This window comes from Gadus chalcogrammus, chromosome 2 (genome assembly GCF_026213295.1).
Source record: "Gadus chalcogrammus isolate NIFS_2021 chromosome 2, NIFS_Gcha_1.0, whole genome shotgun sequence".
Classification (NCBI taxonomy): domain Eukaryota; kingdom Metazoa; phylum Chordata; class Actinopteri; order Gadiformes; family Gadidae; genus Gadus; species Gadus chalcogrammus.
Window position 1 is genome coordinate 8,599,776 of NC_079413.1, and position 22,414 is coordinate 8,622,189.

Genomic DNA, 22,414 nt, shown 5'->3' on the forward strand with positions numbered 1-22,414 from the left:
TGTGTGTGTGTGTGTGTGTGTGTGTGTGTGTGTGTGTGTGTGTGTGTGTGTGTGTGTGTGTGTGTGTACACAAGTAAGGGAGAGGCTAAAGGGTGAGCTAATGCTCTATGGTTGCCTACCACATGACAGAATATTATATAATGTAATTCCTTCATTGTCATTACAGAGAGTACAGTGAAATTTAGTGGCAGTCCTAAACACGAATTCACAACCATCAAACAGCAATTTAAAATAGCCCAAAAGTTAGAAGTAGACTTATTGAATGTACTTATATACGAATAAAATATCGTCACTTTCACTCATAAAAACAGTAAGATATAAAAATGACAACAATGTGGTAGCATCTGGGATATTGCACTTGTGGTAATTTGCTGAAATTAAAATGACATTGCAGGTTCCCTATATGCAAGTAGTGCAGTTAGGAATATAAACGTGCAAAGAAGCAGTTGCAACGTACACGTACTGTATATGCATTGTTCTATAAGGGTTACTTTAGAACACACAAGTACCATACATTGTTGGCAGTGGTCAGTTATTTTATTGCTTGTATGGATAGAAGCTCTCTGTTTGTTCCTAATTTGATGTACCTGAAGCGTCTACCTGAGGGCAGCATGTCAGAGAGATGAATAACAGGTTGGATTGGTCTTTCAGTATTGTGGTTGCTCTACTGAGACAGCAAGAGGGATAGATATATTTTATTTTACCTCATTATTTTACATCAACAATGCAAAGGTCCATACGCTGTTTATTTTGTCAAACATTATCACTCCATAGTAACGGTGTCTCTGTCAATCCATCTGCCAGCAGGTGTCGCTATGCTACAAATAACAAAAACGAACTGTTTCATTTCATTCTAGTCAGTGGTTTAGGAAAGACCAGGCAAATGGATGTAAAACAGTTGATTGGGTGAGCAGATTAGTAATAATAATTCTAATTCTAATTCCAGTGCAATCATAATATAACGAATAATCATATTATTCTTATTATTAGTAGCATTATAGTTATTATTGTTGTTATAACAACAATTATCATTAATATTATTCTAAAATATGTAATAGGCTACTAATAGTAGGCTTTGACTATAGAAGTAAATGTTTTTACTGGAAGTAAAAGTGCACGACTAGTAGCTTTCACCAGTTTTTTTTAACTCAATTAGACCACCATAAGCTCTATCATTTAAATCCAGAATTATTCTAAATTGACCTATTGAAGAAATCAGTAGAAATATTTGTTATTTCTCATATCACCATCAGTGACAAGACGCCGGAAGTGGGCGGTTTTTGGAGGATCGACAGAAGGCGAGTGACAGCCAGAGAGAGAGAGAGAGAGAGAGAGCGCGAGAGAGCTAGTTGAGAAGAACTGCGTAGCAAACTGTTGGAAACTAGCGCCTGACAGAGTCCCTCTTGCACTCAACTTTAGGATAAAGGACAAAGCGTTACAACGTCCATAGAGGTAAGATCGGACACTTGAAAGACCTTTCATTTTGTTGTTGTTCTTTTCATATGCTGGTGATGATCATGTGTCATGTTGCCCAAGAATGTCCTGACAGCACTACGAGCTGCATGCGCTTTGTAAACAAACTGCTCTCCAGTCGGTGTTTTCTGCTGCCCTCTCAAACCCGATCAAACTGTGTTTCTCATGACGGGCTGTGTTTTATAAAACGTGTTCAATGCGGGCGGCAGCAGCAACAACAACACGTTGCAATTGTCTTCTTATTCATTTGTGTTAGATCCGTTATATAATTTACGGGCTCTGTACATAACGCAACAGGCTGTAAATCGACCTTTTCGGCTTTGCCTGTCAAGGCGAGAGAACCTACTGCGCATGTGCACGTACATTATCATACACATCATTGCAGCGTGCGTGCATGAGGCAAAGTCTCACCATTATCAGAAGAAATAGCGCCATAAAAGAAGATAACCGGGGCGGGAAGAGAAGCGTTTTGTAGGACCAACCTGCGGTTTACCGTTATTCGTTGTTCCGTGCGCTTACAATATATCCGTAAGAAAAAAAAGTTTGACAGGTGAAAGCCTGACGTCGTTTTTTTTTATATTATTTGTTGTTATTGTTGCGCTTGCACGTTGTGGCACTTTAAGAGAACGCATAGTAACAGGTAAACTTGACATTCAATAGACCGCCATGTCAATTACTTTCTATTACTGTCCGTCACAGAAATTAGCAACAGTCTATTACAAGGGGACAGGCATATATTTGGAATTATTGATGGTTAGTGTTGTTTTATGATTTGTTTAGCTCAAATGTAATGTTGCTGAAAGATGAAATGGATATTTATTTATATTTTTCGGATTGAAAGATTTGAACGGGGTGACCTTGTTTTGTAAAAGGTCAATACAAATGTTAATGTCATGGCCAAATAAAACCCCCTTCTCTCTCTCGAATCAAGACCTTAATGCCTGCTTCCTCGCAAACTGCCGTTAAATGTCACCAGCGCATTTGATGTTTCTCCCCCGCATCGGAGATTGTTCCCTTATCCCCTCCCCCCCAGACTCACACACACACACACACACACACACACACACACACACACACACACACACACACACACACACACACACACACACACACACACACACACACACACACACACACACACACAGTTCAAGTATGACTTGGGAATGGGTTTGCTTCTGTGTTCAGAGCCAAAGGAGACACTTGTTGTTTATTTGTGTTTTGTTACAGTGTCTGAATCGATTTGCACACACAGACGGACAATCAGACAGAGAGGCAGACAAACAGGAGAGAGAGACAGACACACAGATTGACTGGCAGACAGACACACAGATGCAGACAGAACGGTGAGAGAAAGACAGACGGATGGACAAGCGAGACCCAGAGGCAGTCAGAGAGGTTTAGGTGGCATGGATTTAGCTGTGAGGGTTGTTTATTTAGGACCTAAAGACAGTAAAATTAGCCCCGCCCCCCTAAATTGACTAAAGTGAGTCTTCATCCGCCTGAATTAGCCCACAGCAGGTCCAGGGCAGTGGCGGATCTTCCATTAGGCAAACCTAGGCAAGTGCCTAGGGCCCCAACCAAAAAAAAAAAAAAAAAAACTGAAAAAAAGAAAATATATATATGAAACTGATTTTACTGTGGAGAGTTGAGTGGCAGTGCACTATGGGTTTATTGCGATTCTAAGAGTATTGGGATGGTTATTTGTTTTGTGTACGTGTTTCAAAAATGAGGGCCCCATGTCTATATTTTGCCTAGGGCCCCAAAATGGCTAGATCCGCCCCTGGTCCAGGGTTCGGGCAGCTCCTCTGGTTTTGTGGCACGTAATAATGGGTCTGGGCCTGGGCAATGCTACCAGCCAAACAATATAAATCAGCTACTATCAAATTATATATGAATACTTATTTCTTTATGTAGGAAACCCCTTATTTATTATTTCAAAAGAATCAAACAAAAATAGTGACCCGTGTGTATCTCTGAATACTGTCAACCCTTCACTGGTCCGCGCATTTGGTTTGTGTGTGTTTCTGTGTGTGTGTGTGTGGTTATGTGTGTGTGTGTGTGTGTTTGTGCGTGCAGGTGTGTTTGCGCACTTCTGTCCTCACTTGGTACAAATTGCTGTTGCCGACAAGATGGCGCCGCTTGCGTGTCTGTGAAAGCACGGATGTTTGAGGCTGGCACGGGAACACTGTGTGCTAGCCAGCCGGGGATTGGCTTGCTCGGACTCTCCTGACTTCTGACATTAGGTCAATCTACTTGGGAGAGAGAGACAGAGAGACAGAGAGACACAGAGGGAGAGAGAGGGAGGGTGACCGAGAGTCAGAGAGAGACAGAGAAACAGACTCTGTCTCTGTCTCTCTGTCTCTCTGTTAAACAGAGAGACAGAGAGACAGAGAGGGAGGAGATAGAGAGGGGGAGAGAGAAGGGGGAGGGAATCAGTAGATGTGGACAAGCTAGAGTGAAATCAACAACAACAACATATGTAACAACACACGCACATGCACACACACACACACACACACACACACACAGATAGAGAATTCAGGAGGACTGATACGGCAGATGTGTTTATGTGTGTGTGTGTGTGTGTGTGTGTGTGTGTGTGTGTGTGTGTGTGTGTGTGTGTGTGTGTGTGTGTGTGTGTGTGTGTGTGTGTGTGTGTGTGTGTGTGTGTGTGTGTGTGGGCGCATGTTGGCCAATTTGTTTGTGTGTTTGTTTGCATGGAGGGATGAAATGGGGAGGTGATTTCTTGTAAAAGGACACACCCTTTACAAGTCCCCTAACGTGTGTGTGTGTGCGCGTTTGCGCGTGTGTGCACAAAGTGGGGGAGGGGCGTGAGAATTGTGTTGAACCAGGCAGTGAATTAAATCTTGCTCCTGTGTCAGCCGCACTGTGTCACAAAGTTGTCGTGGTGATAGCGAAAACACAAATGGTTCTGATCTGGCTCGCAGAGACGCCTGAGAGGAAGAGGCCTAGCCATGTGAAAGAGTGTCATTCAGGTGTAAAGAGTGAACTCTGTCATGATATGTGCGTGTCTGTGTGTGTGTGTGTGTGTGTGTGTGGGGGGGGGGGGGGTTGTTTGTGTGTGTCAGAGGAGCACAGATGTATCCCTCCGTCTCGTAAAGCGACATATGTTTGAATGTGGGCCATATGAGAGAATTAACGGAAACAGGAAGATAGAGGTGTATTGAGGTGTGGTGAAGTTGTGGTGTGTGTGTGTGTGTGTGTGTGTGTGTGTGTGTGTGTGTGTGTGTGTGTGTGTGTGTGTGTGTGTGTGTGTGTGTGTGTGTGTGTGTGTGTGTGTGTGTGTGTGTGTGTGTGTGTGTGCACCCATGTATGGATGTATTTTTTAGTGTGTGCGTGTGGAGGGATGAAATGGGGAGGTAATTTCTAGTAAGGGACAAACATTTTTATTCTAAAGGAAACTGGAAGGAAGCATGTGGTCCTACACACACAAAAACTGACATACATACACACACACACACGCACACGCATACGCACACGCCAACACATGTCGCTGCTCCCCTTCCCTTTCAGTTAGGCTAATGCTAATCCACCTGTCACATGACCATGAGCTCAGTCTGGACATGACCAGAGCGGTCCATCTGTCAAACAGCCCCGTTGAACTTCTCTGACATCACTAGTGCACTGTAGTCAACCAAGGATCATCAGCACACTTCTCTTCTGCTGTCCTTGCTTTATATTCTTTCGTCTTTATTATTGTCTGTCTGTGTCTGTCTGCCTGTCTGTCTCTCTGGAGTGGGCATTCTGTTGAGTGAGGGGGGGGGGGGGGGGGGGGAAGACAGGACAGGGCCATGCAATCTCAACAGGGAGACACATGATAAGCGCTGGTGGTGTTTTATCTGGGCACTGATGGTGACACAAGCAAAAAATAAGCTGATGCGCTGAAAGGGAAGCTCTCCTTTGGCCATTTTAAGAGGGCTATAGATATACAATGACAATATGACACAAATACCGTCTGAGTGTTTGTATCATTTCAGGCTAACGCAGGGCCGGTTCTAGGCAGTAGGCCTGACATGATAAGCTCAACAGAATGCCCACTCCAGAGACAGACAGGCAGACAGACAGACACAGACAGACAATAATAAAGACGAAAGAATATAAAGCAAGGACAGCAGAAGAGAAGTGTGCTGATTAGGGGGGGGCAGATAGAAATAATAGGTGGGCACTGGGCAGAGAAACCTGTGATGCTCGCGCAAATTTTTTATGCCCTTGCAAGATCTCCGTGCCTGCTTTTCGGCACATTTACTGTAATGTAAGCTTTTAGACACATCACTGCTGTATGGGGGGGGTTTATGGCGACACATTAGTGCCATAATTCACTAATGTGATAAAAGATGCATCCGGGCGTATTATATTATTCCACACACGTAGATATTAACTGCGAGCGCGCAAATGATCTCTGCGCGCACAAAACAGCCTCTCGCGCGCGCAAATTACCTCAGCGCGCGCAAAACAGCCTCTCGCGAGCGCAAATTACCTCAGCGCGCGCAAAACAGCCTCTCGCGCGCGCAAATTACCTCAGCGCGCGCAAAACCTCTCGCGAAAGATGTTTTACGCTCTCGCTCGAATTTAATTTTGGCACTATGGGGGAGGGAACCAAGGCAGGGCGGGCTTTCATATGATTGGCCGTTTCTGAAGCGCGATATTTGATTGACAGCCCTCCTCAGCCCTCCTCTCATTCAATTCTGAGTTGCACAGTAAATGGCTGAAACGATAGTTACTTATTGTAACTCTAGATTCTATGAGTATAGGCGCAGCCTATTAAGGCTATCGCTATTGGGTTATCCCTAGGCTAAAAAATTGTAATCCCCCACCACCAACAGCGTGGGCCTCAATTACGTCCGCGTGCGGCGTGCCTCAACGATGTCCGCATTTCGCAGATATAGTCGGGCGCCGGTGGAGATTCTGCTCCCAATAAACAGCTTTTCTTCAGCTATTTAAAGGACAATGAGGCCGACACTTAAAAGGCTGCGCCTATACTCATAGAATCTGGAGTTACAATACGTAACTATCGTTTCAGCCATTTACTGTACAATTCAGAATTGAATGAGAGGAGGGCTGAGGAGGGCTGTCAATCAAATATCGCGCTTCAGAAACGGCCAATCATAGGAAAGCCCGCCCTGCCTTGGTTCCCTCCCACATAGTGCCAAAATTAAATTTGAGCGAGAGCGTAAAAACATCTTTCGCGAGAGGTTTTGCGCTCGCTGAGGTAATTTGCGCGCGCGCAGTTAATATCTACGCGTGTGGAATAATATAATACGCCCGAATGCATCTTTTATCACATTAGTGAATTATGGCACTAATGTGTCGCCGTAGGGGTTTACCGCGATAGCACTGCTACCAGCAGCTTTCCACATCAGTGTTACAACCATCTGCCACCTTCTATGAAAAGCTACATATTTAATTTTCTAATTCTTAGAAAAGAATATAGATAAAATATACAGAATAAATTGCATAACAACTTCACAAAGACACCTCAGAACTTGACGAAATGTCACAGTATCTCAATGAAAATCGTGAAATTCTGCTGGGAGAAATACTGATATTAAGGAATTTTCCAGACAAAAGTAGTGAAATTGCAAGGCGAAAAAAAAGTTTAAAAAAAAAAGATACGGTAGAATAGGGCTGGGCAATATGGGCCAAGATGGGCCAAAATTCTTGCATGTTTTGTTTCCAAAATGTTCATGAATAACATATAATATACATAATATACATTCATAATTTATCTTCTTTTTTTAAATCGCACCTTATATCAACCGGAAAATGCGTATCAGTAGTCAGCCAGAGCTGATAGAAGAGAAAGCTTTGGGACTGGGCAACCTGGATGGAGATCCAGAGCTATATATATACTATACACACTAGGCCTATTTAGATATATAGTGTGTGCATATATATATATATATATATATATAAAATAAATGATTGTGATGTAAGTGTTTGATTGGCAAATTTTATTTGATGCCTCAAATGGTGACTTAAATAGGTCTATTTCCTTTACAGTCAATGCATTGTGTGTGTGTGTGTGTGTGTGTGTGTGTGTGTGTGTGTGTGTGTGTGTGTGTGTGTGTGTGTGTGTGTGTGTGTGTGTGTGTGTGTGTGTGTGTGTGTGTGTCTGTGTCTGTGTCTGTGTCTGTGTCTGTGTGTGTCTGCGCGTGTGTCCACGTCCAACATGAAATGCAAAACGTTGCTGCTTAAAGTACCGTGTCACCAATCACCATAAGTGACAACAAGCCCAAAGTCGCTTATAAAAAGCGGACCTGGCAACGCTGACCAGTGACCACTATAAGCGGGTGGGTAACTTGGAGGCAGGCTGTCCTGCCCACCCAATTAGAAGCAATGCATGGTAATGGTATATTCTATAATATTAATTAATTGGCTGAATTTTATTCGACATTTTCTTGAACAGTGAACGAACAGGTCCGTCCGATAGTGGGTCTGGACTACCACCTGAAAAATAAAACATAAAAACATTTTTTTAAATTTTGATTGGGTGGGCAGGGCGCACATTTGGGTGGGCTGAGCCCACCCTTGCCCCTGGCTACCGCCTCTCCCGGGCTAACGACTTGTAGTATCTTGGTAGCGGCAGCCAAGTGCCTTACTAAGCACATTGAACTGTACTTCAAAATAGTGTTGCACGGTATACCGATACTAGAAAGTTATCACGATACCCTCACGCAAAAAACGATACAATGCGCAATTTTCTTTGCATCTATACTTCTATAAAAAAAAAAAAAGAATACTTTTATTAAAAAGAAATGAGAAAATATGAAAGAAAAAAAACTTTGAACGAAAGGACTTGCACATACACAAGCAGCATCAACTCTCAGTCATACTCCTTGCACGCAGGGGCTAGTCAGTGGGCTTGCCCCAGGACGTGACCCTCAGACCCTCGCACACAGCTCAGCAGGCAGTTCACTGAGCGAGTGAGAGTGAGACGCAACGAGATGGCGACAGGTTCGGAAGCGCTGGCCGACAGTCCTCAGCTTGTGGAGAAAAGACGGGAGAAATGAAATATGAGTGTATACAACGGATCAGAATGTGCATGTAAACGCGGCTGTCGACACTGATCCGATTCGATTTCTAATGTACTGTTCATGTGGCGTTAACAAAACAGGTAAGCGTACGTCCGTATGACTCTCACGCACAACCGTTATGTTGGTCTGGACTTATATGATAGATGTAAGGGATAATGTGGTACAGAACGCAGACAGGGCGAACCGGACCCCGGCGGGAAGCGGTGGTGTCTTGCATCACCCTGAAGGGTATTATTTACGATAATGACCGGCGACGTTATATACATTATCCCGCTTATTACACGGCTCCTTGCCAAAACGAAACAATATCTTCACATGGTGTGTCTTTTTACAATTACCATTCGTAGTGTTGATCAGCAGAGAAATAGTCTGCCTAAGACGTTGACGTCGCTTAGCAACCGGACACGCTGGGGTTGATGAGTTACCAGACTACTTGCGGAGTAATAAGAAAGACGTGCATCAGGCCAAAAAATCACTTTCCTTGACAGCGGTCTAGTTCGGTGTGCATAAAAGTACAGACGGACTAATTGCAAACTACTGCAGCGGCTGATGCCATTTAGTTAAAAAGTAGCCGCACCCACCCCAAACCAATCGGAATAACATGTTGATTATAGCGGACTACACCACCTCTTCTATTTTGGATGGAATTCGTATTCCGATTGAGGCGTATTATATATATTAATACGCCCTCAATCGAATACAATTCTCTGATCTGTAGAATTAATTTATTGACGTAATTTATTCAGAAAGCAGGAAAGGACCAAGATGTCAAACATTCGATTGGTCGACATCAGACTTGTTGGAAGGTCAGGCTTCTTTGTTATGAAAAAGTAACACAGGACCAAATGGGGGAAAAACGCACACATATTCTTTATTTGACCAAACCCAAGGCTGTGGAAGCTCTGCAGTGGCCTTTTAAAACAGGGGTAGCAACCAATGGAATTTCAACAATAATATTAAGATGTAGGCCCACAGATTGTGTGTCGCAACATAACAATCACATTACATTATGCTGTCCTTGGAGGCTGTTTTATTCAACCAACTGTATCGTCTCATTGAACTGTTTGGTCAGTTTTATTAAGATCAGGGTTAAGGTCCTTTTTTTACACCAATTGAATGTGCTGGCACAATCTCGTGCAGAAAAAAAAAGTGAATGTGTATGATCATTATTTTATGATTACTGACGAGACACATGTCTGTACTTATATAAATATATACTGAAGTTAAACCATTACTTTGTGACATCTATGAAACTGGCTCTATCAGCCTCCATCAGGGCCTTGCTTTGTGGCTCATGTTCCAAGCCCTCCAGGCATAGATTGAGAAGCCTTAATTGGATTATGTACGCCTACACTAAACGCTCCACAGTGGCACGTCTCCAGCAGAATGCCCGCGGCAAGAGTGCGTCTGTTGAAACCAAACCGAAGCTGTGTCACCGACGTTGTGTCTCCAGAATACAGCCGAGCTGCGCCATGGTCGCACGGCGGGTTGGTATGTTTTGTTTCTGTCCACCCGCGGACTATGTGTCCGGGCCCTCAGACAGGTTACAACTCCATTGAAGCGTGTAGAGGAACAAGAGCAAATCGATTTCCAAAAATGATTCAATAAACACAGCGCAGAGCGACCTCACGGGTGTTTTTAGATCGCACATTCAAATCAATCACTCAAATCAATGTGTTTCCATGAGCCTGTACTTAAAAAAACAATCTAGCTCATGACTCCAGTACCGGTTGACACAGCCGACACATTTAAACCCTGCTTTACCAACTGCAATATCACTTGGCAAAACGAAAAGTACTCGCAATAATCCCCCGCACACTACAAAGGCGGAGTCTGTGCGGCCTACGCGACGCGTCGTGGATGTGTCCTGTGTAATTCAGCAGTAAAACTATGGGAAAACAAATGATTTCCCCATAGGCCTGAAAGACTGGAATGATCTTGGTTTTACCTTTTGTTCTTCGGCTCAAACATACAATGGCTTCCTTTGAGTATATAAACCGGTAACTGTGTTGCTGATTTGAGATGGACGACCTTGTATCTAAGAGAAGTTCAGGGCCGTTAACACAGCGCACAATAAAAGAGTAACTACAGTGCACAACAGAGAGGAGGAGGAGGGGGCAGGGGGGCGGGGAATTCTGCTTTTCAATTACGCTAGTTAATTGAAATGCCCCCCCTGCCTATAGACGGGAAACATATGACTAATGCATGCTGTTCCGCACCATGCATCATCCCGAAAGGTCACAGCCTTTCTGCTGATGCCTCAGTGTGTGTGGTTTTTCTGTGCCTGTTTCGCCGCTGTACGGTCTGTTTGTTTAGTCAACTCTGCCTGGCCTACCGTTACCAAGCACACGGGGAGAAGTGTGGTCTATTACTCCCAAGGCTATTACAGGCTTACAGCAAACCACGACAGACCTTATCTCCGGGTACCTGACGCATACATCATCCACTTTGGTTTTCGGCGCCGGTGCCTTCCTGCATCTGTAATGTGCGTCTGTAACGGGCGGTACATTAGCTGTTGGCCTATGCTCACTGGGGTTTTAGGTGGGTTTTTGTTGTTGTTGTTGAATGATCTGGATTCAGGTCATGAATGCTCTTTTTATCTGGGGAGGAGAAGCAATGTCTGTTGCCGATTAGGATCAGAAGCACCTGATTAAGAACAAGGTGATGGTTCTTTTAAGGAGAGCCACTGCTTTTTCATTATGAAATGTAGCCTCGCTCCCTGGCCTAATTTGTTTAATCTGCTGATTTGACATGCTGATTTTGCACGCTGATTGAGTGTGTACCACGGCGGATGACCCAGTATACCCCACCAACCCCCCTCCCTGCTTTTCATTGCATCAATCCTCCCTTTCTCTCGGAGCGTTACAATTATTTGTGGCATGTTAGAATAACAGCTTCGCAACACTAGAATGCATGTTCCTTGCCTGCATTATTTATGAACATTTGTGGAGATCTATTAAAGGTTGTTGATGGTACGTCTTGGATCTGCTTATCTTATGACTCTCTCACACACATACACACACACACACACACACACACACACACACACACACACACACACACACACACACACACACACACACACACACACACACACACACACACACACACACACACACCCTTTCATTCTTTATGGTTGTTTATTTACTGCTACTCTCCCTGATTTAGTTGGAGCAACATAAAGATAATGTACTGCATACAAAATACGGTTATATCTAAGACAGCCATTCATGCAGTCTAAGGGGCAGTAAGCAACGATAATGTGTGTGTGTTGTTGTTCATGTGTTTTGACCAACAAAGCTTACCACTAGAATAGGCATCGAGCAAACTACGTTTCAAATATGTATTCTGTATCGAAATAAATATTAATGATGCATTTTCTGATATTTTCTTGAAATCTTCTTATGGTCACATGGTGTGAACGAAATAAGTCAAAATTCTACCACAATTCAGCGGAAGTCAATCTAGGTCTATACCTAACTTTGTACTCCATCCAACAAGATTGATAAGTAGATGGAGAACTACTGCTACTGTTACACAGTCACGTCAGGTTTACAGCTTTGGCTGTGATGCCTGTGTAATGGCCTGTCCTGTGTCTCGGATAAGGACGTTTGATTCGGTGAAGTCGTGCATCAAGCTGACATAGGAGCCCGCCTCATCTGAGATTATACTAATGATCTTAAACCAGCGAACCAAGGTCAAGATTCTGTAATATAAGAATCTCTTTTTGGGTTTGTCATCTAGGGGGGGGTCACAGAATGGTGATTATTTTTTTGTTATGTGTCCAATCCTCATTATGGGAAGGGGGTTAGGTATGCATGGCAAGGCTGCAGGGGTGAATGTGGGTACTGGGGGGGCTGAGGGGTTGGGGGTTGGGTTGGTGGGCGCTCTGTCTTTCTTCAGTGCTCATCCCCAGCTTATCCAGATTATCCCTGAGCTGGCACGGCATGGCTCAGAATACTATGGCGTACACCACACCACATTATTGTTTCCTTTGTTGTTCATGCTTGGCTTGTGTGTGTGTGGGTGTGCCTCAATCAGAGGGACCTCCAATGAGAACCACTGATTGTATATCGGTTTAGTTTTTTATTACTACTATTTAGTCTTTAAGTTGCCTCTTGTATCCAAAGGGATTTTGCAGTGATTTTTTTTATTAATAATAATAATAATAATAATAATAATAATACATTTAATTTAGAGGCGCCTTTCAAGACACCCAAGGTGACCTAGTATATATACCTTTTGTTGTCAGGATGCTACACTACACTGCTGACATTTGGTTTTCAAACCAAGAACCACTCAAACATCCCTGACCACTAGAATATACTGCCCCCCAAACTATTTTTCTATTCTGGTGGTAACGGAAATTTGGATAACTATCCATGGATGTGTTTCTCTGTTGTGTTGGCAAAACCCTTTGACGACTCATTGCAGGAGCCATTTCTTTATAATGTTAGGAAATACCCACTGAAGGTCATGCAAATGTAATGCTACGCCTAATCAACTGTGCCTCATCAGATGAATGCACTTACTATGCTCTAAATTATGCTGTAATTGGATTTCCAAATGTTTTTCTCCGGAATAAACAACAAGTTCCTTGTTAGAAACGTCCCCTTCGTCATATTTCACTTGGTCTTATGATATTGAATCACCTTTACAACTAGAGGAAGCTCTCAATTGAATTCAGAGATAGAATCCTATTTTCTTCATCTTTAAAGTTTAGGATTTAGTTGCATCTAGCAGTGATGAGGATCCTTGATATATATTTTTTAATTTAATCTGTAAAGCTAAGGGTCATAGCTTACTAAGACGTTTGTGGAATGATCGCAGTGAATATTGCAGGCTCCGTGGAAAAGGACTTGCTCGCTATGTAGATATAGGGTTCATTCAAAGTTAACAAAAACACAACAATTCTTAATTTCATGGGATCATATACTTATATCATCAACAGTTGGTTCTGACTAAGTAATTCGATTGGACAAGAGGCACCCCATGGGTGTTGTTAACTGTTTCACTCAACTATACAGGGGTTTCTGATCATCGTTATTTAGCTGCTCACTCATAGGAATCCCACATGCCCCCAAGTGACTGTCAACAGACCTATTACACTGGTTGCTGAATAAATGGAAAACTACAGAAAATATACATGATACAAAGTAGCTGGCCTGCGGTAATGTTTAGACCTACAAAGCTATGTGTGCAGGTAAATGTTTATGTGTTGCTTGGTAACAGTCCAGTCCCAGTCGAGTTGCGGAACTATTTGTGTAGGCGGAGCCAGATACATTATTAGATGAACAAACAAATCATAATCTGTTTTTGTTAATTACTGTTAACTAATAAATATCGCTTGTAGACCTGTTGTGTTCAACGGGGTCTTATGCTGAATATCAGTGTGGCAGTGATTATCTGCATTCGGCCTGCGGCCTCTATCAGTACACAAAGCACTCTGAATGTATTAACATACTTATGAATATCATAGCCCATTTCTGCCAACTCTGTTCCTCCGGATGCCACCTGTTCCTCAGATGTTAACCATTTAATCTGTAGGTTTCGTTTTCAGATGACATCTGAAACGGCTTGTGCTTTCACCATGGCTGCATCTCTGCATGTGATCAAGGTGTGGTGAAACGTGGCCGGATAAGCTAAGCTTTCCAACAGGGGTCTGAGTGGACATGGCGGTGGCGGTGGTTGTTGGGTGGGGGGTTGACCTTTACAGACAGCACTGAACTCTGGGGACACAGCAGCGTGCAGGGAGACCAGAGTAGGATCAACATGGTGGGGATGGGTTCTGGAGGCTGGGTTAGAGATACCGTCCGAGAGAAATTCGGAGTTATCTGTACATGTGACTCATACAAGAGAAGGTCAAGGGTCTGCGCTCTCAAAAGCTGCCTGCCCGGTGTTTACATGGCTGTTGATGTGCTGGGCTGGACGGGGAGAGGAAATGGGAGACGGCAGGGGGGTGGGGGGTTAGGAGTCTGGGCTGGGTCACGGAGAAGGCCATGTTAAGGAGTTACTTGAGTTCGAGATGAGGGGCGAAGGGATATCACGTATCATGAGCCTGCATTTGAAACCAAAATTCACTGATTATGCATCGAACAGGGGCTAAAAATATTTTTGCCCCTCTTTATTACCTGATCCTTGATTTCACTATTTTTTTTAATTCACTGAGGTTTGGATTGATCAGTTTCAAATCTGTACAGTTACACATAAAATAGTGCAATTGTGTGCGTGTATGTTGTCCATGCCACGTCTTTACCCTCACAGCGGTTAGATACAAATGATAGAGAAGGCTAATGGAGTAAGGCCAGCTTGCTCGGAAATGCATTTGTTTTCCTTCTTTTTAAGATTAGATTTGATCTTAAATTAATTGAATTTGTTTGAACGAGGCCTATATTTCTCTCTTTAAAAAAAAATGCCATCGTACGTGACATATCTTATGATGCATGGTAACAGTACTTCATATGCAACTTTTACACAAAGCTAAATGCTCCTCGGATAAGTTGTTTCAATGTCTTCCGTCTTCTTAAAAAAAGAAAAGCTCAGGCAAACTCTTCTATTGTGATGATCATTGTACTGCCATTTGTGCAGCAGTACAAATCGTACTGTCGCAGAAGCATAATTCAAGTCTGATTACTTCACACCTTAATACGCCTTGATGCCTTAAAAGAGATTGTGTCTGATATAATCAAGATAGAATTCCTCCCTTTGGATGTCCTTGATTTATTGATAAAATGTTGGGATGAAAATTACTCAAAATGATTACGGGAAAGTCGCTGGGTCCCTATTAACTGTTTAAAGCCAACCTATTCGGTGTATTTTGTCGTATTTCTGGGCAATTCTGCATTTTTCCACATAAAACCTAACCAGATCACCCTATAGTGTCGTAATGTTTGTTATTCTCCCTGTATTGTTTGTTAATCTCGTTGCATCAGAATCAGCTGAAATTGTAACCTGTTTTTACCTCGATTCATCAAGAATCAATATCCAAGGTCTGACCCCAAACAATTCTGGGTGCCAGTCCAGCAACAGTGATGTGGTCACGGCGGGAGACTTGTTGACCATCCCTGGCTAATGTTCCGCTGTCAGCCATGACACTAGCAACAGGGACTGGAATACATCCAGCGCCCTCATTTTCCTCTCCCCTGGAGGTCTCGTCTTCCCAACCCTGTTCACCAGCAGCGCCGCCTTACCCCCCGCGGTCGCCTTCAGAAGTCCCCTGTCGGCGTAACCTTCTCCAATTGGTCCAGGGCCCGCATTGACTTGCCGCTCACTCGCTGGGCCCGCTGCTGCTGTTGTTGGGACAACATGCCCGTATCCAGGGCCTGGGTGAACAATCGGAGGGTTCACCCTGGGTGGTGTGTGTGGCTGACAGTTGTTTGGGTGTCAACATGAATTGTAGGTAAATGTAAAATGAACACGGAAACCTGATGTTGCATGTGGGTGCGATTCTTGTGAATCGAGAAAGGCGAAGGCGCAAAGGGATCAAGTTATGTGATAATGTTAGGTATTGCATTCCATATGTCGAGTAACGTATTGCCTATTGCGTATTGCGAACGTGTTGTTCCCGTTTCAAAGTCAGGACCCCATAAAATATAAAGTGTACCACCATCGCGGCCTATAATTCACTATCCTAACATAGCTTTGGTTTTTATTGTGTCCTGCGGCTGCGCTCAGGACACACCGTGTTTGTTGACACTCTATCAACTATATCATTGCCGCACACTGGCGCTGCATAGCTGAGTTGAGCGGAGCGCTTTAGGGAATAAACACTGGCCCAGAGCACAGCTGAAACATTTTTCTTTTTTTTTGTGTGGCACGGCGGCTCTAGGGCCCCCATCAGGGGTCCGCGGCGGCACATGCATTTGTTTGGAAGAATAAATGTTTATTCCCCCCCCCCCACCCCAAGCTGCTGCCAAAGAGTTTGTTGAATCAATAGCAACTGGTCACACTGATGATACAGGCCGTGTTGGCTGTATATTACTTCACCACAGTAGTGTGACGGTAGGGCCGGTAAGACCATTAATGTACAACAGGGGGCCCCTTGATGTAGACATGACCCCTAAACCGTTGGCCCCTCGGCCCCCCCTTTGGGGCTCTCCGCTCCAGTGGCTCAGTGATATGATGTTAGTCCCTTTAGAAGCAGATGAACCAAAACAAATCGCTTTGTCAAATCGCTTTGTTTTTTTTTCTCTTTTACTCCGCCCTGCTTGTCACTTGTTTTGGAGATGCCTTGGTATTTTTTATTGCCTAAATAAAACCATTGTGTATGGTCATGAGAGCACACATGGCAAACCTTGTACAAACACAGAGAATTTGGGAATAAAAACCCTGCGGGGCCTTGGGAAACACATGTGTCATGTAAATACAAGGGGAGAGAGAGAGAGAGAGAGAGAGAGAGAGAGAGAGAGAGAGAGAGAGAGAGAGAGAGAGAGAGAGAGAGAGAGAGAGAGAGAGAGAGAGAGAGAGAGAGAGAGAGAGAGAGAGAGAGAGAGAGAGAGAGAGAGAGAGAGAGAGAGAGAGAGAGAGAGAGAGAGAGAGAGAGAGAGAGAGAGAGAGAGAGAGAGAGAGAGAGAGAGAGAGAGGCGCCCAGGAGCATGTGGGCTAATGTTCTGGTTGTAGAGTGATTATCCCTTTTGCCTTTCTTTTCAATGAAGCGGAAGCCATCCATGCTGCCATGCTACCGGGACATCCTTGTAGTTGCTGCTATTATTTGACTCACAGCAAAATGCTGAATTATCAGCAGAAAACTTCAACCTTGAACCTGAAATGACCACGAGAGGAACTGGATCTAGACATTGGAGATGCCACAATATTAAGGTTATCCAGATCATTTTCTGTCAATGTGGGGATATACAATTTGAAGGATTGTGGTTCATTTATTTTGATTGCTCCTTTTTTTTGCATTCTATTCCACTGAGAATTCCTTCTTCTTCTTTCTGTTTCAGAATTCATTTTGCGTGAAAGAAACGCACATGACTCAATTCATCTATCCCTTCTTTCATTCCATGACTGTCTCTGTGTATCCTAGTAAAACAACTGGGAGCTCCTGTAGCGTATGATTGCAGCTCATTCAACAAATGTAAATGTACAGTTTCACATGAGCGGCACGAAAATGGAATCACATGACAATAAATGTAAAACAAGCAAAACAAACAAATGTCTGGTTTCTGTGGGTCTGCCCTTGGCGTCGTTTCCCTCACACCAGACCATGCTATCCGAAGCGCTTGTACAACAATGGAGCCCATTCTTTGTTCTCGTGCCGCTACAGCACTGCCCCCTTATAGCACGCTACCCCGTGTCCTGGAGCACATGAGACGACGACAACAGCGTTTCGCTAATCCTACATGACACGGCACACGGTGTCGTGCGGTTGGGGTCACACTCGCCCACGAACATGTGACCCCCGGGGTTCCTCTTGGTGGATGAGTGAAACCCATGGTAGTATCGGTTGATCCCGGTCGCTCGGTGCTTGTCCCCGGGACATATGGGATCGCGTAGACGGGCCTGTGTGTTGTTATTATTAATAGACCGCAGGATAGTGACAACTGGATGGTTGATGTCCTCTTATTGTCTGGTCCGGTCCTGTGGGTTGGCTGTGGGGCGCCAGCTCAAAAATGGCTCCTCTCCTAAGGCATAACTCCCCCCCCCCCCCCCCCCCCCCCCCCGCCTTTTCACCATTGCTAACTGGGTCCCATTGGTCATGGTGAACCCTGTGTGGCCGCATGCTTTCTCCGGTCGTGTGCTGCAGCCTAACGACAAAGTAATGGGCTACACTTCAGGGCTTAAGCCTTTGGTTGTTAGAGTTCAAGCAGGTTGACTGCTTAAGACCGAAGAGGGATATGAGTTGGAGAGTTCACCGTCTATGCCGGGTGTATGCCTCGCTTTGTTGTACGCCTCCATCCCCCCCCCCTCCGAGCGTTAATTCCTTTCGTATTCACTCCCTCACTGAAGGGTCGTTGTGTCTAAAAATAGGTTGAGGAATGAACGAGGGTGTTTTGAAGGGAGGGACCCCCCCGATCCCCCTCCCTATCCCACCTGACCCAAGGGCTCACCGCAGTAGAAGCAATGTCTGAGCACCGCAGTAGATTTATTCTTGCAGTCTGGACGTAAAATGTGCTAGGAGGGTGCAGAGGACGAGCACGCCGGACCTCAGCCTCTGCGCTATTTTGAGCCGAGGTGCTCAGAAAACATATCGCTTCTCTGCTACACGCGTGCGGCGCGCTGCTTCTTTTGGTCAAAATAAAATGTGCAATTATGCAGTTATTTTTTCAATCGATGCTTTTCATTCGTTTTTTTGGTCATTCTCAGCTGCAACGTTCAATGCTTAAAACATAACTCTGCTGGTGCAGCTAGAGTCATCACACAGTGTTAGCCTAGGGTTAGCCTTTCACCTCAAATACCCTAGCTGAGATCTTGGCACCTGCCCATATGGCTGGGAAGCAAGAGCTTGGGTAGTCAGGCAGATGATTGGCCGGCCGGCAGGCAGGAAGGGAGGGCTGTGTTTTTCCAGATGCTATTTGATTTTGGAAAATGGGCGAATGGGACCCCCTTCCGGGGCAGGGGCGATGTACAGAGGCTAGTCTGCCATCAGAGCATGAGGTCACAGCTTGACCTGTTCCAACGGAGAGACACAATACCCAAAGGCTAAATTAACTGCAGTAGCTGCCACAGCTGCTGCATTTTGTATTTTGAACTCATTCATTCAGGAAACATCCGTTCAGACTCCTCTTCGTTACTGACCTTGCCTTCCTTCACATCTATCTCGGTAGGAATGTCTTTGCAGTTTTCAACTCTCTATGATTACCACCCCCAGTTTTGTTCGGTTACAACCTCTCTTTCCTACTCACAAGCATCCACACAGATACACACAGACAAGCACACACTCATGCACACAAACACACAGAACAAATATCTACAAGAGAGATTCAAAGTCACATCAAATGTCACAGTCCTCTTTTGCTCAGAGGAGCCGGGATCACACAAGCAAGCAAGCAACCTTCCCTTTGCCATCAGCCACTCGACATCCTGAGCTACTTCAGAATACCCTCTTTTACCGCCATGTGTCATGAGCCATTGAACAGCAAACTCAAAGAACACGAAATGAACACTCAGGCTTGTATCTTGCTCATCGCCAGCAGGGTCATTGCAGAACGCGTACCTCCAGGCTCAATTAAGAGGTACAGGGTGTAGCACTTCTCGGATGGATCGCATTTTTGGAAAATCTTTGTATAGGTTTGAATGGGAATCTTTTCTAAAGTGGGAGGGTTTATAGTGGTGGCTAGGGTAGAGAAAATGTCATCAATGCTATCGATAATCACCGTGCTGCGGGTTAGAGTTGACAAAGGAGCCATGTTATTAGATTACATACTCGTCAGTTCAATGCCAGTGCGGGCATTTTTAATACTATGCCATGGTGGTTGTCAATGGCCAGCCTTGGGGTTATTACAACAAAGGCATTCAGGCTTTCTAAGGGACAGTGCTTCAGCCACTAAACGCAGCCTCGTCGCTGACATTTCCTGCTTTTATCAAGCATCTGGCAACCTGTTGTAAAGTTGCTACTGTCATGTATAAACCCTGGTTCCTAATGTCCCTAAGCACTGAGCGTGTTATTGACAATGAAAAACATGTGCTGGGACATACTGTATAAAATCCTATTGGTGGGCCATTATTTACTAGTAAGTTCTTATTTGGCGTTAATGTTGTATAGCATTGGTGTGTTTATTGAGCGCCCTCTAAGGCCACTTGAGAAGGCTGATTCCAAACTGCATGACCGTGAGCTTGTTCAGTGATCTAAATGGGGAATGCAAACAGAGACACATTTCAGATGGACTGCCCTGTCCTTGCCTAAGGCACTTCCTTTGACTATCCTTAATACAAATTGTCCAATATGTAGGAATAAGGAAAGGAGAGCATAGCATAGCATAAACTGATGCTCTGCTTATTCAGATTATGACCTTGTTGGGTTTATTCAGGAGAATAATGTCCACATGAGAAGAAGAGGGAAAGAGAAGATGGATGATAAACAAAATGGGTAAATTAGTTTAAAACTATGGTTGGCATTGTGAAAAAAAAAAGCCACACTAAGCTAGAGCACTGTATATCGAAAAAAAAAAATCGTATTCCAGGCCTTCCTCCTAAGCCAGTCCCCAAAAGCACATGACTAGCTTGCTAGCTTTAGCAATAGATCTGCCTAGCTTGTAGAAGACCCCGGTCATGCGTAATGAGTGCACGGGCGGAGTGTGAGCAGGTAGCCGTTAGGCTGGTTCAAATTGAAGATCGGATATGGTTGATTGAAGGAATAATAGTTTTTCCTTCGCTGATATTAAGGCAGAGAGGGGACCACCTCCCCTCTTTGGACAACCTCCCCTGTGGGGACCAGACCTAAGGAGGACCATCCTCTTAAGGAGACCCTCCTCTGATGGGAACCAGACCCTCAAGGAGACCAACTTATGGGGACTGTCCTTCAAAACATTATGGTTCAGAATTGATTGATATTGTCAATGTCCTTCTTTGATTTGTTTTTGCATTCGTCCCTATAGCAATGGCCAAAGTACCTTAGAACCATGAGACTCAATCAGCTCAGTTGAATCAACAAAGTGGGGCAGACAAAAATTGCTGAAAGCAGCTTTAATTAGCTGTGTGTTGATGCTGAACAAGAAAAAAACGAATTGATGAGGATGAGGACGAGAAGAAGGTCTATACCACCATAGCAACATGTGTTGCTGCATGTTGAGCCACGATCGATATTGCCCTTCGTCAGATATTAATTTATTCTCTCTCTCTATCTTTCTACCCTGTTCTCTATTACTCTCTCTTTATATCTTTCTCTATCTTTAAGCGTCTTAGAGTACCATATTAAGCGCTATATAAATTTCATTTATTATTATTATCTTTCTCGTGCTCTTCCTCACTCTCACTCGCTCTCTCTCTCTCCCCCTCTCTGGCTCTCACTCTCTCTCTCTCGCTCTCTCTCTCTCTATCAACTCTCTCTCTCTCTCTCTCTCTCTCTCTCTCTCTCTCTCTCTCTCTCTCTCTCTCTCTCTCTCTCTCTCTCTCCCTCAGTCTCTCTCCTACTCTCTCTCTCTCTCTCTCTCTCTGTCTTACTCTCTCTCTCGCCTTCCTGAGGATATGTTTCGTCTTCTCCCTCAATGTGATTGAATGTGTATGTGTGTACTGGTAAAGAGCTGTATTGATATATTCTGTCATATGGCACACTGATCATTATTGAGTGGATGTCCCCACATGCTTGCTACAATAAGGGTGTTTTTGTATGAAGAAACACAACACTGTGCACACTCTGCAATGTGGCACAATATATTGCAAACACAACACCACAGATTTAACAGCTAACGTTATGACCGGCGCTCAGATTTCAGGGGTTTCGTATTGATAATAGCTTTTAATTGTTTACGAAAATATACCGATATTGGCATGTACTGTAACTGGGTCGAATTGCCCTGCTGTTAGGCGTGATACATATCAAGACAGATTCTACCTGATTGGTGAGTCATAACCAATCTGTTTACAGACATTGTGACTAAAGTTTTCTTTTCACACTGGTGGTTAACACTTCCTATCACTACCCTGTGTTATACAATCTTTGATAGTAAAATGGAAGCTAAAAAAGTATAACATTTGACATCCGCTTTTCAGCTTGGCCTGAAAACAAGGAGCCTGTGTCTTTCCTCTTCCCTTGGTCAAGAGAGCTCCGTTGGAGCCTGCGAACTGTGAAGCAGCTTGCTTCAAGGGAACAGGCCAATCCTGCATTTACACTGGGCTTGTTAGACAAGGGATAGACACACACACACGCACGAACGCACGCACGCACGCACGCACGCACACACACACACACACACACACACACACACACACACACACACACACAC

General features: G+C 44.3%; 1 protein-coding gene across 6 annotated transcripts in view; it reads left to right on the top strand.

The window, feature by feature from the left end:
- The first annotated feature begins 1,303 nt into the window (after positions 1-1,303).
- The window catches only part of stat5a (signal transducer and activator of transcription 5a), a 56,173-nt gene continuing 35,062 nt past the window's right edge, over positions 1,304-22,414 (top strand). For all 6 annotated transcript variants that reach the window (XM_056579225.1, XM_056579242.1, XM_056579217.1 and 3 more), the window contains exon 1: positions 1,304-1,452. The gene's annotated coding sequence lies outside the window, so the exon portion shown is untranslated. The remainder of the gene's footprint in view (positions 1,453-22,414) is intronic.